General features: G+C 44.1%; 1 protein-coding gene across 1 annotated transcript in view; it reads right to left on the bottom strand.

The window, feature by feature from the left end:
* Window positions 1-16402, bottom strand: part of LIN7A (lin-7 homolog A, crumbs cell polarity complex component) — a 65956-nt gene extending 49554 nt beyond the window's left edge. The window contains exon 1 of the mRNA XM_056574447.1: window positions 16379-16402. The gene's annotated coding sequence lies outside the window, so the exon portion shown is untranslated. The remainder of the gene's footprint in view (window positions 1-16378) is intronic.
* Between the last annotated feature and the right edge of the window lie 2200 nt (window positions 16403-18602).

The raw sequence follows: 18602 nt of genomic DNA, 5'->3' as shown, positions 1-18602 counted from the left end.
TGGCGAGTGGGCTTGTACTTTTTGATCAAAATGTATACTAACAACCAGTTAGTTTTTGAAATTATGCTGAGAAGCAAGTATATCAAATACACTCTGTGAATGTACGGCTATGCTTCTCTTTTGTTTTACATGAACAAATATTATTGTTTCTCACAATCTGAGAGTCATTTAGGTGATTTTTTTTTTTTAATTCCAGGTGGGCTTTTGTGTGTCTTTTACTGAGGAAAGGCTTATTTCTAGCCATTATGCAATAAAACCCAGATTGGTGGAGTGCTGCAGTGTTGGTTGACCTTCTGGAAGTTCTACCCATCTGCAAGTAGGATCTATGGAGCCCAGCCAAAGTGTTCATTGAGTTCTTAGTCACCTTGCTTACTAAGCCCTTCTTCACCAATTACTTTGTTTGATGGGACAGTCAGCTCTAGAAAATGTCCTGGTTATTTCAAACTTCTTGCATTTAAAAAATATGGAGGTCACTGTGCTCTTGGGAACTTTCAGTGCAGCAGAATTTTTTGTATCCTTCTCCAGATCTGTGCCTCCACATAATCCTGTCTCTGAGCTCTACAGGCAATGCTTTCCCTGTCAGTGCTCTCTCCCTGCTGCACGCGACATTCGTTTAGAGGGTCGGGTGCTGCGCCGGAGGCGCATGACATCACAGCCATGCCCCCTCAATGCAAGTCTATAGGAGGCTGTCACGCCCCCTCCCATAGACTTGCATTGAGGGGGCATGGTCATGATGTCACAAGCGGGGCGTGACCATGATGTCACGAGCCTCTGCCCCGCATTGCCCGTCATTAGGCATGAAGTGAAGTGGACCCCCGCGATCACACATCTTTTCCCCTTTTCTTTGGATAGGGGATAAGATGTCTAGGGGCAGAGTACCCCTTTAAGGGCATAAAGAAGCACTTTTCTCTAATAGGGTTTTCCTTTATAGTTAAAGTGACATAAAAATGTACCCAATCCTTTCTTATCATTAATCATTTATACCGTCCTCTTCCTTAATTAATAGTATATCTGATATGGCTGCCACTACAACTCCAACAGTTAAAAGTTAATTTCTGGAGTTTGTGTGTGTGTTTGGGGGTTGCATAGCGGGTAAGAACAGAGCATCCAGATGTTACGGTCTATAGTGAAACATGAGAATGCCTACATACAGCATTAAGGCTTTTGGTGTTTTCGTAGCATTGTTTTGATCACTGGCAGCTTTTTTTTAAACACAAAGTAGCAGTAAGTAGCAGTCTTGTGGCATTGATAGAACTAGATAATACACTATAAAATAATAAACAGTGCTAAAACTGCATGTAAAAATGCAATAAAAACTTATGCTTAGCTAGGAGTTAGAAAGATAGAATATGTCGGAAGATAAGACCCATATGGTCCATCTAGTCTGCTTAATATGCTGAATACTATCGTCCCTGGCCCTATCTTATATGAAGGATAGCCTTATATATTTTAAATGCATGCTTAAACTCCTTCACTGTATTTGTAGCTACCACTTCTATAAGAAGGCTATTCCATGTATCCACTACTCTCTCAGTTTATTGTGGCAAAATCATTTATCTCCACCGTTTTAATAACTTGCTAAATCACTGCAGGAGTCAATGAACCATATTTCACTATCCATAATTAAAAAAATAAATAAATAAAATTATGGCTGAAAACAGTATTATCTCCAATCTCTGCATTTGTCTTTCAGCTTCTGACGTTTGACTAATACATGGGCTTATGCATTCCACCTTTGAACACATTTGTAATTTATCTGCAGTGAAGGTGACAGCTGGAAGCCATCATTTTCTTTGGCTTGGATCATCATAGATCCTGTGATTAGTGCTGTTCATATCCTAATGCCATGCTCCTATGACAGATGAGTGAAACACTAGCAATGGTGTGGATTAAGCTTTTCCTACGTAACAAATGTATCTTTTGTGGTGCAAGTAGACATTGTAACTTTTTAGTTTAAATTTAAATATAAAAGCATATATTAGGTAGATTTTAGCCGATTTGTCAGACTATATGTATACATACATATATTATAGTAAATAAATGCAATCTGATATACTGCATGTATACTGAAAGGCCCGCAGCCTAAATAGGGTTTCACCCTCTACAGTCCTCGGTGGTGACCTATTTATAGGCAGATGGAGAATCAATCTCATATGCACTGGATGAATTTGATTGTTTTAAGCCACTCTGCAATTTTGAATTCCACAAGGGCAAAGACACATGGGTGAATGCACACTGAACAAAGGAAACTAAAAGTATATTTGTGTTTGGATATAGTTGGAAATATCATGAATTGAATCTACATATTATAAATCAATACATGTTATACAAATTCAAAAGAAAAGCCCATTGTGTTTGAATGGCTTAAATGTGTTCCTTTAAAAAATATAATGTTATCAGAAGGTCAGTGTTGTCAAATTATATATATGTTTTATTCTGATGGTTTGCATCCATTGAATATGCGAACACGGAAATCTAATTATATCATGTATAGCATACAAAGCTAAAAGAAACTGCTAAACAAAAACTGCCATGCCTACTTCTATTTGGACGGAAAGTGTTTGTTCTAATGCATATACATGAATATTGCTAACATTTCAGAATTACTAATAATACTGTTTTGAGAATTTGAATGTATATTTTTCCACTTCGTCCAATCATGCCCACATCTTATTAAGATGAAGCTTTCCCAACAACAAGCTGATAACCATGGCTGGGACTTCTCTAGTCCCCATTTCTCAGCTGGGATTGCCAAGGAACTTCTGTGCCTTTTCCTTGACATGACCAGTATATTTTCATGCTAAACCGTAAATCTTAGACAATAAGAAGCAGGAATTATGAAAGGTATAGAATTAGCACCAGGGTGTGATAAGTGCAGAGAGTGGATACAAAATGGGACAAAAAGTGGGGGGGAGGGAGACAGAGGATGAAAAAGAAAATGTGTGTGTGGCGTGTGTGTGTGTCTCCACCCAGGTGACGGTACAGTACAGTGAGTAAGTGCATACTATACATTTCTCATATGTTCCTGCCCTAAAAACTCAACTCCACATAGAGGCACTGGGGTGGACCAGAGTTCTTGTGCTGGATTTAGCAAGGTGAGTATAGTGTTTATCGTGTCTAAAATGTATTATGTCTTACACATTTCTTATAATAAATGTAATATAATATAAAATAACAAGGATAAAACAATTGTTCCCCTATAGTAATTTAGGAGAAATCATGCAATTTCAGTGACACATTTGTAAATGGTAAGATTTACCATAGCTATGGTGTCATTTTATATTCCATAACTTTTCTTGGTCAAGCTTATGTGTAAACAAGCTACTAGAGCAAATATTGTGCATTACAGAGTCACCGATGCAGCACATCTCAATATTTCAACTACTTTCTGTGTCTAGACAGACGGCAAAAAATATACTTGAGCATTAGGAATTCTCAGATTTACTTACCTAAGTATATTATATTCTAACATGAGCAGATTGTATTTATGTTTCACTGTTGGATTCGGCATAAAACAAAATTTCTAAATCTGTAGTGTGCAGCAGATGTACAGCTTTTCTTAAAAAGCATCATTTTAAAGTGACACATGATGCAAAAAAAATTACACATTTCAATCATAGCTCATATCTGATTCTTTTCTAGGAAATTGTTAAGTGTTATATGCAATGTACTGTATGCATTATAGAATGACTGTAAATTACAGATGTTGTGTGACTTTAAATATTGGTCTTGAGGTTTTTCCCATGGTAAGGAGGTTTGTAACAAATGAAAACCATGAAGCAGGATGTTTTTCAGCAAGTTTAGTGGTGAAGATAAATATCCTATTCCCAAAGGGTTTGTGGTATTTGTAGCTTGTTTGGAGTTAGTTTTATGCAAAAATAATTTTGTCTCTCAATCCAGTACATGGTAATGATTTGATGAAAAATATACCTAAAAATATACCATAGAGAATTTTACAGTAAAGTAGAAATGCTATTTTGATAATTTCCCAAGAAACATTGCATGGAATTTCCACTACTTTCTACTAAGTTGGGGGATTTCAATAAATTAAGGTGACTCAAACATAAAAAGTATACCACCACCTCTTCAAAAAGAGAACCAGAGTACTGTCTCAATTGCATTCATAGCAAACTCGAACAACAGTATTTATGTGTCCAATGATGCTCAGGCCCCAGGATACTGTGTTCCTACAAATGCAGTGTCCCAGTACCGTCAACGTGCTTCTAAAGAATGTGGGTTGTAGTGTGGCTTTAGATTTTATCCTGTCATTTAAATCCTATCTGGGTATCATGAGTTAAACCTGTCAAATATAAATATACTGTATTTTTTAGTACAGCTTAACATGAACAATGTGTAATTTTCTCTGTTCTCCCACTCTTGGTGGACATTGTGTAAAAGTGTATGAGGAGAAGAAGCTCACATGCCCTACACCCCACAAGCTGTTGTATTTTATGGAGAGTCTAGTGGGAGGAGTCCATTAGTCCAACACTTTCTCCCCAGAGGGCTGGAACTAACCAGTCTAGTCAGTGTGCAGCCTGGTTCAGGGCATAGAAGGTGCTCTTGTAAGCTTCTTTCTGCCAGCAAGTCACTATGCAGAAGTCTAGTTAACCCTGACTCTGCCAAAGAATACTAATAATGTTTAAGTCGAATTGTAACTCAAGTCATCTGCGGGTTATTAATAGTGAACTGCAGCTTTACAAAGATAATATACATTCACAAACTAACTTCAGTCCATGATGAAGAGGCATTTACCCCTAGACCTGTATTCCAATTTCAAGACGGAGATCCGTCTTCAGTCAGAAGTTGAACAAGTGCTCTCATACTTCAACTGGACTCTTAGTGGGCCTCCAGCTGGAATCAGTGCCACATGACTTACACACCACAACCTCTGTCACCTTATGCCCTGCTATAGGGTATTGTAAAGTAAATAACCATGAGTAACAAAAGTCTTCTGTATATTTACCAGAGTAAGCCAAGCTATGAAGACCTCTATTAGTAGAGGTAGTCTTTTTTTGGTTTTTATGGACTGTATCTTAAAGCATCACTTAATTGTGCTTCAATTGTTTCTAACTAAGAAAGTTACCCACTTCTACAGTTAAGTTGCTCCTGCTTCAAGTTAACAACTGTGACCGGTTCATTCAACATTAACATCTAACATCACAGGCACACCTGTACCCAGATACCTGCAACAATATAGCATGCCCCTGTAGACAAGGACTACCCTTTTTTGTGCACATCCACTATTACAAAAGTTGCTGAGACCCCATTAAGGTAATAGGGTCCTGGCCGAGGCCCTTTAAATTACCATGATATCATTGACTCAATTAGGAGTATTTCTGTTCCCAGCGGGCCCTGCACTATTACTCCCATCCTTCGTGTGGGCACCACACAAAGAGGGTATTCCAGTACTTCAAAACTTTTTCCCTATCCACAGAATATAGCATAAGCTTCTGATCACGAGGCTCCAACTGCTGGAGTGCTTCTTAAAATCACCAGTGTTCCTCTCATTGGCACTACTATGTGTTTTACACACATAGGGGGAGATTTATTATTGCCTTCCTGGTATTTTTTTGTTGTAATTTGGTGAATAATTTGTGAGCAGTTAGGTTTTTGGGCAATTTCAAAATAGATAACCTTGGCAAAAGTGACTGTGAAATGTAGAGCTACAATCTTGACTATGCAGTGCATGACATTTTTTTTAAAAGGTGGAAAAATAATGTGCAAACGTAAAAAAAAAAAAAAAACATGAATTCATACATCGTCTGCCTTACCTTAGAAAAGTGACACCCTACAGCAAGTTTTGAGATAATTTTTTATTTGTGCAAAATTTAAAGGGGTACTCCCATGGAAAACTTTTTTTTTTTTTTTTTATCAACTGGTGCCAGAAAGTTAAACAGATTTGTAAATTACTTCTCTTAAAAAAATATTAATCCTTCCAGTACTTTTTAGGGTCTATATACTACAGAGGAAATGCTTTACTTTATAGATTTTTCTGATGTCATGACCACAGTTGTTACGCCGAGCGCTCCGGGTCCCCGCTCCTCCCCGGAGCGCTCGCAGCGTTCTCTCATTCGCAGCGCCCCGGTCAGACCTGCTGACCGGGTGCGCTGCGATATTACTCCCAGCCGGGATGCGATTCACGATGCGGGACGCGCCCGCTCGCGATGCGCATCTCGGCTCCCGTACCTTACCCGTTCCCCGTCTGTGTTGTCCCGTCTGTGTTGTCCCTAAGGAGCGGGGCCGCGCGCGCGCCAGGTCTCTGCCATTTAAAGGGCCGCTGCACCACTGATTGGCGCAGCAGGCCTAATTAGTATTCTCACCTGTGCACTCCCTACTTATACCTCACTTCCCCTGCACTCACTGGCCGGATCTTGTTGCCATTGTTCCAGTGAAAGCGTTTCCTTGTGTGTTCCTAGCCTGTGTTCCAGACCTCCTGCCGTTGCCCCTGACTACGATCCTTGCTGCCTGCCCTGACCTTCTGCTACGTCCGACCTTGCTCTTGTCTACTCCCTTGTACCGCGCCTATCTTCAGCAGTCAGAGAGGTTGAGCTGTTGCTGGTGGATACGACCTGGTTGCTACCGCCGCTGCAAGACCATCCCGCTTTGCGGCGGGCTCTGGTGAATACCAGTAGCAACTTAGAACCGGTCCACCAACACGGTCCACGCCAATCCCTCTCTGGCACAGAGGATCCACCTCCAGCCAACCGAATCGTGACAGTAGATCCGGCCCAGTCATCCTGACGGGAGGAAACAAAATGCCGTAAATAGTCACCCAGGACCTGATTAACTCTTTCTACTTGCCCATTGGATTGGGGATGATAAGAAGAAGAGAAGTTTAATTTGATCTTGAGCTGTTTACAGAGGGCCCTCCAGAATTTAGACACGAATTGGACGCCTCTATCTGAGACGATATGCGTGGGCAAACCGTGAAGGCGAAAAATGTGTACAAAAAATTGCTTTGCCAACTGAGGCGCTGAAGGAAGACCAGGAAGAGGAATAAAATGTGCCATCTTGGAAAATCGATCAACGACCACCCAAACAACTGTGTTGCCACGGGATGAGGGCAAGTCCGTAATAAAGTCCATACCAATCTGTGACCAAGGCTGTTCAGGAACAGGCAGAGGATGAAGGAGACCAGCAGGCTTCTGGCGAGGAGTCTTATCCCAGGCACAGACAGTACAGGCCCGCACGAAATCAATAACATCAGTCTCCAGAGTCGGCCACCAATAAAATCGAGAGATGAGTTGCAAGGATTTTTTGATGCCCACATGGCCTGCGAGGTGGGAGGAGTGTCCCCATTTGAGAATCCTGAGACGCTGGCGTGGAGAAACGAAGGTCTTCCCTGGAGGAGTTTGCATGATGGAAGCTGGAGAAGTGGAGATGAGACAGTCTGGAGGAATGATGTGTTGCGGAGAGACCTCTACTTCAGAGGCATCAGAAGAAAGAGAGAGGGCATCGGCCCTAATGTTCTTGTCAGCAGGGAGAAAATGGATTTCAAAGTTAAAACGAGCAAAGAACAACGACCACCTAGCCTGGCGAGGGTTCAGTCGTTGGGCAGACTGGAGATAGGAGAGATTCTTGTGATCAGTGTATATGATAACTGGAAATTTTGATCCCTCCAGCAGGTGCCTCCATTCCTAAAGCGCCAATTTAATGGCCAGTAGTTCTCGATCCCCGATGGAATAGTTTCTCTCCGCCGGGGAGAAGGTCCTAGAAAAAAAACCACAAGTCACAGCATGCCCGGAAGAATTTTTTTGTAGAAGGACAGCTCCAGATCCCACTGAGGAGGCATCTACCTCCAATAGGAAGGGTTTAGATGGGTCAGGTCTGGAGAGCACGGGAGCGGAAGAAAAGGCAGACTTGAGATGTTTAAATGCGTCTTCCGCTTGGGGGGACCAGGACTTGGGATTGGCATTTTTCTTGGTTAAAGCCACGATAGGAGCCACAATAGTGGAAAAGTGTGGAATAAACTGTCTGTAGTAATTGGCGAACCCCAAAAAACGTTGGATAGCACAGAGTCCGGAGGGGCGTGGCCAATCTAAGACGGCAGAGAGTTTATCTGGGTCCATTTGTAGTCCCTGGCCAGAGACCAAGTATCCTAGGAAAGGAAGAGATTGACATTCAAAGAGACATTTCTCCATTTTGGCATAAAGTTGATTGTCACGAAGTCTCTGAAGAACCATGCGGACATGCTGGCGGTGTTCTTCTAAGTTGGCAGAAAAAATCAGAATATCGTCCAGATAAACCACAACACAGGAATATAGGAGATCACGAAAAATTTCATTAACAAAGTCTTGGAAGACGGCAGGGGCGTTGCATAGGCCAAAGGGCATGACCAGATACTCAAAGTGTCCATCTCTGGTGTTAAATGCGGTCTTCCATTCGTCCCCCTCCCTGATGCGGATGAGATTATAAGCACCTCTTAAGTCCAGTTTGGTAAAGATGTGGGCACCTTGTAAGCGATCAAAGAGTTCTGAGATAAGAGGTAAGGGGTAGCGTTTTTTTACCGTGATTTTATTAAGTCCGCGGTAATCAATACAAGGACGTAGGGAGCCATCTTTTTTGGACACAAAAAAAAATCCAGCTCCGGCAGGAGAGTAGGACTTGCGGATAAACCCCTTTTTTTAAATTCTCCTGGATGTACTCCGACATGGCAAGAGTCTCAGGAGCAGACACAGGATAGATTCTGCCCCGGGGTGGGGTAGTACCCGGGAGGAGGTCAATAGGACAGTCATAAGGCCTGTGAGGCGGCAAAGTCTCAGCTTGCTTTTTGCAAAAAGCATCAGAATAGTCCATATAAGCCTTAGGAAGACCGGATACAGGGGGAACCACAGGGTCACGGCAAGGAGTACTGGGAACCGATTTAAGACAGTCCTTGTGACAAGAAGTACCCCAGTTCTTGATTTCTCCTGTGGACCAATCAAGGGTTGGGGAATGGCGTTGAAGCCACGGTAATCCAAGAAGAATTTCAGAAGTGCAGTTGGAGAGGACCAAAAATTCAATTTTTTCGTGATGAGGTCCGATGCACATTAGGAGAGGTTCCTTGCGGTAACGCACGGTACAGTCCAATCTTTCATTGTTAACAGAATTGATGTAGAGGGGTCTGGCGAGACTGGTCACCGGGATGTTGAACTGTATGTCCACTTTCGTGTCCCCAGTTATAAACTGGGACCACGCTATCTTGGTCCTTTCAAAATCAAGTGCCAGATCAACCCTGTCTCTTACAAACTCCTTCTTCCTCTTTCTCTCCGTATTCCCAATGCCTTCCATGTCTCTCTCCTTAAACCACTCATCCTTAACCGCTTCTCTCCCAAAGTTGTTTCTCCCACTCCAGTTTCCGGATCTTCTGACGTCTTTTCTGTGAAGGAGATTCTAGCATCCAAGACGGTCAGAGGTAAAAGATTCTTCTTGGTCGACTGGGAGAATTGCGGCCCTGAGGAGAGATCCTGGGAACCTGAGGACAACATCCTGGACAAAAGTCTTATCCTCAGGTTCTCAGGCTCCAAAAAGAGGGGGAGACCCAAGGGGGGGGGTACTGTTACGCCGAGCGCTCCGGGTCCCCGCTCCTCCCCGGAGCGCTCGCAGCGTTCTCTCATTCGCAGCGCCCCGGTCAGACCTGCTGACCGGGTGCGCTACGATATTACTCCCAGCCGGGATGCGATTCGCGATGCGGGACGCGCCCGCTCGCGATGCGCATCTCGGCTCCCGTACCTTACCCGTTCCCCGTCTGTGTTGTCCCGGCGCGCGCGGCCCCGCTCCTTAGGGCGCGCGCGCGCCGGGTCTCTGCCATTTAAAGGGCCGCTGCGCCACTGATTGGCGCAGCAGGCCTAATCAGTATTCTCACCTGTGCACTCCCTACTTATACCTCACTTCCCCTGCACTCCCTGGCCGGATCTTGTTGCCATTGTGCCAGTGAAAGCGTTTCCTTGTGTGTTCCTAGCCTGTGTTCCAGACCTCCTGCCGTTGCCCCTGACTACGATCCTTGCTGCCTGCCCTGACCTTCTGCTACGTCCTACCTTGCTCTTGTCTACTCCCTTGTACCGCGCCTATCTTCAGCAGTCAGAGAGGTTGAGCCGTTGCTGGTGGATACGACCTGGTTGCTACCGCCGCTGCAAGACCATCCCGCTTTGCGGCGGGCTCTGGTGAATACCAGTAGCAACTTAGAACCGGTCCACCAACACGGTCCACGCCAATCCCTCTCTGGCACAGAGGATCCACCTCCAGCCAGCCGAATCGTGACAACAGTGCTCTCTGCTGACCTCTGCTGTCCATTTTAGCAACTGTCCAGAGCAGCATATGTTTGCTATGAGGGTTTTTTCCTGCTCTGGACAGTTCCTAAAATGGACAGCAGAGGTCAGCAAAGAGCACTGTGGTCATGGCATCAGAGAAATCTAAAAAGTAAAGCATTTCCTCTGTAGCACATAGCCCCTAAAAAGTACTGGAAGGATTAAGATTTTTTAATAGAAGTAATTTACAAATTTGTTTAACTTTCTGGCACCAGTTGATTTAAAAAAAAAAAAAAAGTTTTCCACGGGAGTACCCCTTTAACCCCTTCAGGACGGAGCCCATTTTGGCCTTAAGGACCGGAGCGTTTTTTGCACATCTGACCACTGTCACTTTAAACATTAATAACTCTGGAATGCTTTTAGTTATCATTCTGATTCCAAGATTGTTTTTTCGTGACATATTCTACTTTAACATTGTGGTAAATTTTTGTCGATACTTGCATCCTTTCTTGGTGAAAAATCCGTAAATTTGATGAAAAATTTGAAAATTTTGCATTTTTCTAACTTTGAAGCTCTCTGCTTGTAAGGAAAATGGATATTACGAATACATTTTTTTTGGTTCACATATACAATATGTCTACTTTATGATTGCATCATAAAATTGACGTGTTTTTACTTTTGGAAGACACCAGAGGGCTTCAACGGTCAGCAGCAATTTTCTGATTTTTCACAAAATTTTCAAACTCAGTATTTTTCAGGGACCAGTTCAGGTTTGAAGTGGATTTGAAGGGTCTTCATATTAGAAATACCCCATAAATGACCCCATTATAAAAACTACACCCCCCAAAGTATTCAAAATGACATTCAGTCAGCGTTTTAACCCTTTAGGTGTTTCACACGAATAGCAGCAAAGTGAAGGAGAAAATTCACAATCTTCATTTTTTACACTTACATGTTCTTGTAGACCCAATTTTTGAATTTTTACAAGGGGTAAAAGGACAAAATTTTTACTTGTATTTGTAGCCCAATTTCTCTCGAGTAAGCACATACCTCATATGTCTATGTAAATTGTTCGGCGGGCGCAGTAGAGGGCTCAGAAGGGAAGGAGCGACAAGGGGATTTTGGGGAGTACGTTTTTCTGAAATGGTTTTTGGGGGGCATGTTACATTTAGGAAGCCCTTATGGTGCCAGAACAGCAAAAAAAAAACACATGGCATACCATTTTGGAAACTAGACCCCTCGGGGAATGTAACATGGGATAAAGTGAACCTTAATACCCCACAGGTGTTTCACGACTTTTGCAAATGTAAAAAAAAAAAAATTATAATTTTTACCTAAAATGCCCCTAAAATTTTGAAGCCCAATTTCTCCCGATTCAGAAAACACCCCATATGGGGGTGAAAGTGCTCTGCTGGCGCACTACAGGTCTCGGAAGAGAAGGAGTCACATTTGGCTTTTTGAAAGCAAATTTTGCTCTGGGGGCATGCCGCATTTAGGAAGCCCCTATGGTGCCAGGACAGCAAAAAAAAAACCCACATGGCATACCATTTTGGAAACTAGACCCCTTGGGGAACGTAACAAGGGGTTAAGTGAACCTTTATACCCCACAGGTGTTTCACGACTTTTGCATATGTAAAAAAAAAATTTTTTTTTTTACCTAAAATGCTTGTTTTCCCAAAAATTTTACATTTTTAAAAAGTGTAAAAGCAGAAAATACCCCCCAAAATTTGTAACCCAATTTCTCCCGAGTACGGCGATACCTCATATGTGTCCCTAAACTGTTGCCTTGAAATACGACAGGGCTCCAAAGTGAGAGCGCCATGCGCATTTGAGGCCTAAATTAGGGACTGGATAGGGGTGGACATAGGGGTATTCTACGCCAGTGATTCCCAAACAGGGTGCCTCCAGCTGTTGCAAAACTCCCAGCATGCCTGGACAGTCAACGGCTGTCCGACAATACTGAGAGTTGTTTTGCAACAGCTGGAGGCTCCGTTCTGGAAACAGTGGCGTACCAGACGTTTTTCATTTTTATTGGGGAGGGGAGGGGGGCTGTATAGGGGTATGTGTATACGTAGTGTTTTTTACTTTTTATTTTATTTTTTGTGTTAGTGTAGTGTAGTGTTTTTAGTGTACAGTCGCAGGGGCGGGGGTTCACAGTAGTTTCTCGCTGACATATCGAGCTGCAGCAGAAAGTTTGCGGCAGCTCAAATTTGCAGCCAGATACTTACTGTAATCCTCCGCCCATGTGAGTGTACCCTGTACGTTCACATTGGGGGGGACATCCAGCTGTTGCATAACTACAACTCCCAGCATGCCCGTTGGCTGTCGGTGACTGCTGAGATTTGTAGTTTTGCAACAACTGTAGGCACACTGGTTATGTATCACTGAGTTTGTGACCTAACTCAGTGTTTCACAACCAGTGTGCCTCCAGCTGTTGCAAAACTACAACTCCCAGCATGTACGGTGCATGGTGTACGGTGACTGCTGAGAGTTGTAGTTTGCAACAGCTGGAGGCACACCGGTCGTGAAACACTGAGTTAGGTAAAAAAAAACTATGAGTTTCACAACCAGTGTGCCTTCAGCTGTTGCAAAACTACAACTCTCAGCAGTCACCGACAGCCAACGGGCATGCTGGGAGTTGTAGTTATGCAACCAGCAGATGCACCACTACAACTCCCAGCATGCACTTTAGCTGTTTGTGCAAGTTGGGAGTTGTAGTTATACAACAGCTGAAGGTACACTTTTCCATAGAAAGAATGTGCCTCCAGCTGTTGCAAAACCATAAGTCCCAGCATGCCCATAAGGGAATGCTGGGAGTTGTGGTGGTCTGCCTCCTGCTGTTGCATAACTACAGCTCCCAGCATGCCCTTTTTGCATGCTGGGAGCTGTTGCTAAGCAACAGCAGGAGGCTGTCACTCACCTCCAACGATCCAGACGCTGCAGGTCAGTCCCGCCGCCGCCGCTGCTCCTGAGGCCCCGATCCCAACATTAACGCCGGGGATCGGGGTCCCCAGCACCCGGGGTGCACGTCCCGCACCCGCTCACGTCCTCCAGAAGAGGGGCGGAGCGGGTGCGGGAGTGACACCCGCAGCAGGCGCCCTGATTGGTCGGCCGGTAATCCGGCTGACGAATCAGGGCGATCGTGAGGTGGCACCAGTGCCACCTCACCCCTGCAGGCTCTGGCTGTTCGAGGCCTTCAGAGACGGCCCCGAACAGCCAGTAATTCCGGGTCATCGGGTCACTGGAGACCCGATTGACCCGGAATCGCCGCAGATCGCTGGACTGAATTGTCCAGCGATCTGCGGCGATCGCCGACATGGGGGGGCATAATGACCCCCCTGGGCGATATGCCGGATGCCTGCTGAACGATTTCAGCAGGCATCCGGCTCCGGTCCCCAACCGGCTAGCGGTGGGGGACGGAATTCCCACGGGCGTATGGATACACCCTCGGTCCTTAAGGACTCGGGATGCAGGGCGTATCCATACGCCCTATGTCCTGAAGAGGTTAAAGTATGTGCGCCTCTTGATAAATTTGCCACATGTAAGCCAAAAACACAGCAAAAAAAAAAGGCTGTGAAGTGGCTGCATACAGACACACATAGATACATCGTCCCCATAGTATATAAAGTATCCCAACATCCTTACAATGACAATCCTTAATCCTCACACAATAATGCTCACTGTACTGTATTTCTGACATTTCATGTTGTACAGGAATTTGACTCTTCAGTAGTTGTTTCGCAGGGAATGATGAACATGTCTGTAAATAACTTTATAGGTCTATGTTAATAGCATTGTTTACAATGGTTCTTTTTTTTTTTATAAGAGTAGAACCTTTACCATGCTACAGTCATTCTACTATGGATTTTTTCAATTACTTTACTACATAAAACAAAAACAGGATTGTAAGTGTGGTGACATTTCAAGAAAAGTGGAGCATTCCGGTTCTTTTAAGCTCTAAGAACCAATCAACAAAATTTCACTTTGATGTAGTGCCAAACATAAACTGTGTCACCACTCAACAGTACAATTGGCAACAAAGCCACGATGAGTCAGTTTTCACTGACTTTTATAAAATATAAAATGTGCATCATAATTCTGTTATTGTTATTTAATATCTATATCTTAACAGACATTGCTCTGTTAAACCATATTCCTAGGTATTAGGTTTAGGTAGTAGTTTTTTTTCTGTTCTAAGCAGCAGTGATCATTTTTGAATGCCAACTACACTTGCACCTCTAGTTGGCACTTTCTGGATTCAGTTGTCGCATAACTTTATTTTAAAAAAAAGCCCTACAGTGAATGAACAAAGAAGGGCCATTAATAGGAAGGCGCTAATCGAAAGTTCAACCGGAACAGACTATTGGAAGTTTGTACAGGTATCTAATAAAAAATATTTCTCTATATAGTTCTACATATTGTATTTACCATAACGTAAAACAAAAACTCTGATCTGGCCATCCCTGGTCTGGTCTTTTGTGGCTATGGTGTCGAGACAAGTTAACAGAGATGTTAGTTATATGACCTATGCTTTAGTGAATGAATTTCCCTTCTCCTAAACTTATATAAAGGTATAGGTATTCTTATGCAATATATCATTTCAGCAACGCAAAACAAGTTGGATTGTACAGTTAATAATTGACAATATAAAAGACAATAAAGGAATTTACATTCTTTACGCTACAGTAAAAGGACAATAAAAGTGTGACCTGCTTATGTGAAGTGTTAACCATTTAGTTGGTGAAAAAAGTCAAGTAAGTGATCCTCACTAAAAAGTGTCTCTAAAGTGTTTGTAATGATAAAACATTGTACTGTAAGGTGCTAATAATGTCCTGTTCTTCAGTAACAATGGGAGCTCTGTTTATACACACTCTTCACTCTTTTTCAAACAGATCCAACCATGGATCCCATTGAGTTTTAATGAGATCTGACAGGTTTAGGTTTCTGGCACAGCACTGCATAGTGCGCTATCTTGCCATTTTAAAATAGAACTCCTTACAGATAGGGAAACACATTTTTGGGAATAGTGCCCATGAATAATATTAAATACAATAACTTAAATAACTATTCTTACAATGGTATATTCGAAAACGCTTTACCAGAGGTTTACATAATAAACCAATATAATAAAATAATGCTACTATTATAGGAGGCATGGTTACAGTACAATATCTAACACAAAATATTTATAGAGTATGGTCATTTTGGTGGACAATGTAGCGTAACATACAGATGTTACGAGTCTGATATATTCCACATACACAGTAAGCAGAAATACTTTTATTCTGCATACTTAGGTATTGTTGCACAAATTGTCAAAGTCTAATCATTAAATAGCGACCGAGTTTTGAGCCCATGTCAATTTGTTTCAACAGAAATATGAATTTTTCTTCATTCATGACATTGTAGATTTGCGTTATCTCTATAAGTGCTTCCAATAGTCTGACTCTAAACATTTCATTCTCAACTTGTTTACACTGCTTGTAATTAAGTGCTTTCAGCTCCCGTTTTCTTTACCATCTGATTAAGACAATTGCACTTCCTTCCCCTCAGCAGCCCATTCTTCCAATATAGTCTTGTCTGCCTGCTCTGTCCTTGCATTATCTCTTGCAGGTGCTTTTGCCTTTACTGTGCAAAACTGCCCGCTGTCCTTCAGCGTGTGACTGCTGTGTCCCTACAGCATGAAAGGGTTCACATCCAAACGTTAACACATAAAAACTTCCAGGTCTGCACGACTAACTGTGGCCATCAAACATACATTCACCTGTGCCCTGTCATTTCCAGGCACATCAATCTCTCAGATGATAAGGGGAAGGTTATAGGTCAATGAACCTGAGAAAGCGAATGCAAGCAGAGGGAAGCAGAGTCCTGACCGATAACAATGTGCTTTTTTGTTTTAGATGACAATTTTATCTGATCTATATCTCAACCAGGGCATTGCATCCAGGCCAGCATGGAGTCCCTGTGACTGTTCTAGCTTCATACACTTTAATATCCTAATACACAGTAGCTAAGGAAGTGGATTGTTCTGCATACTATTCTGCCAGGCTTTGCTGTTGTTGCCTATGAAATCGGAGCATTTCTACCAAAGCTGTCTTTTTGCCATCAATAGTACACATGCACAGCATCAGCAGGTACTCGTCTTGTCCTACCTCTGTCCAATGTGAGGGGCTGGACCACTGTCGCCATGTCTGTGGTTGGATGCAGAGTGATGCTCAGAGCCAGAGCAGCAGAACTGGAGGAGAAAGGGGGAGGGGGGCAGAAAAACGGAGAGAGGGAGAGGGAGAGAGTAGCAGAGCTCTCAGAGACATCAGCTCAAAGGAGCCACTATTAACTTCCTAATAAGATGATCTCACAGCAATATTCGTGTCTTCAGTTAAAAGGAAATGAAAATATCAGCTTTTCAAATCCACAAACATGTTGCAAGAATTGACATTGGCCCCTCTAGTGAGTAGCTGGATACCACCATAAACTGTACTCGGGGGGTTAATGCACTTGATTGATTCACATTTCAGTTACGTGTATTTTTAAATCTTGTAATGTTCCCGTGGTAACCATAACATGAAAGAATATAGTTACCTGGAATTCTTGCTCTCAGTTCATTAGAAAAGGATTATGTTTCCCCTTCATACACTGATCCCTGCATAAATAAGTACTGCTTTTTACACATTCACGTATTTTCACTTAAAAACACCAGGGTTATATATCAGATGGCTACAAATTTGGGCATAAGTTCTGTGTTTGATGCCACTTATGTAGATGGTTTACAGAGGTTTGTGCATCAATTTCAGAAAAATTCTCGAAACTCTCATTGCATGTGACCTGATTGTGTCATAAGCACTTAAAGGCGGCGTATTACTCAACACAATGGCTGGTGAAGGAGGCACTGCAGTGTAGACACACATTACTGCATGGCTGCAATTGGAGCTCATTGAAATGCATCATTTTGAAATGAGCGGTGTTAGGATTCGGCAGGCTGGATGTGGATCCTCTGTGTCAGCGAGGGATTGGCGTGGACAGTGTCGGTGGACCGGTTCTAGGTTGCTACTGGTATTCACCAGAGCCCGCCGAAAAGCGGGATGGTCTTGCTGCAGCGGTAGCAACCAGGTCGTATCCACCGGCAATGGCTCAACCTCGCTGACTGCTGAGAAGGCGTGGGACAGAAGGACTAGACAGAGGCAAGGTCAGACGTAGCAGAAGGTCGGGGCAGGCGACAAGGTTCGTAGTCAATGGCGATAGCAAGAGGTCAGGAACACTGGTAAGGCAAACACAATAAACGCTTTCTCTGGCACAAGGCAACAAGATCCGGCAAGGAAGTGAAGGGGAAGTGAGGTTAAATAGACAGGGAGCAGGTGGAGGCAAATTAGACTGATTGGGCCAGGCACCAATCATTGGTGCACTGGCCGTTTAAATCTTAGAGAGCTGACGCGCGCGCGTCCTAAGGAGCGAAGCCGCGCGCGCCAGGACGAGACAGCGGGGGACCGGGACAGGTGAGTGACTGTCACGATTCGGCTAGCTGGATGTGGATCCTCTGTGTCAGCGAGGGATTGGCGTGGACCGTGTCGGTGGACCGGTTCTAAGATGCTACTGGTATTCACCAGAGCCCGCCGCAAAGCGGGATGGTCTTGCTGCGGCGGTAGCAACCAGGTCGTATCCACCGGCAACGGCTCAACCTCGCTGACTGCTGAGAAGGCGTGGGACAGAAGGACTAGGCAGATGCAAGGTCAGACATAGCAGAAGGTCGGGGCAGGCAGCAAGGTTCATAGTCAAAGTGGATAGCAGAAGATCTGGAACACAGGCTTTGGACAACACTAAACGCTTTCACTGGCACAAGGCAACAAGATCCGGCAAGGGAGTGCAGGGGAAGTGAGGTAATATAGCCAGGGAGCAGGTGGAAGCCAATTAGGCTGATTGGGCCAGGCACCAATCACTGGTGCGCTGGCCCTTTAAATCTTAGAGAGCTGGCACGCGCGCGCCCTAAGGAGCGGAGCCGCGCGCGCCAGGACGTGACAGCCGGGGACCGGGACGGGTAAGTGACTTGGGATGCGATTCGCGAGCGGGCGCGTCCCGCTATGTGAATTGCATCCCCGCCGGCAATGTCAGTGCAGCGCTCCTGGTCAGCGGGTCTGACCGGGGCGCTGCAGAGAGAGAGACGCCGCGAGCGCTCCGGGGAGGAGCAGGGACCCGGAGCGCTCGGCGTAAGAGTACCCCCCCCTTAGGTCTCCCCCTTTTTTTGTCCGGCAATTGCTTCACATGGGACGAGGACACTGGGAGCGATTGTAGGGTTTCCTCAAAGGCAGGCAGTTCAGCAGGAGTGGGAATGGGGAGGGAGGGCAGAGGGTGAAGCTTGGCACGGGGCAGGGTGTCATCAGGACG

The sequence above is a fragment of the Hyla sarda genome, chromosome 4 (assembly GCF_029499605.1).
Source record: "Hyla sarda isolate aHylSar1 chromosome 4, aHylSar1.hap1, whole genome shotgun sequence".
Lineage (NCBI taxonomy): Eukaryota > Metazoa > Chordata > Amphibia > Anura > Hylidae > Hyla > Hyla sarda.
The sequence above is the reverse complement of the archived record's forward strand: the minus strand, read 5'-3'. Positions and strand labels throughout refer to the sequence as shown.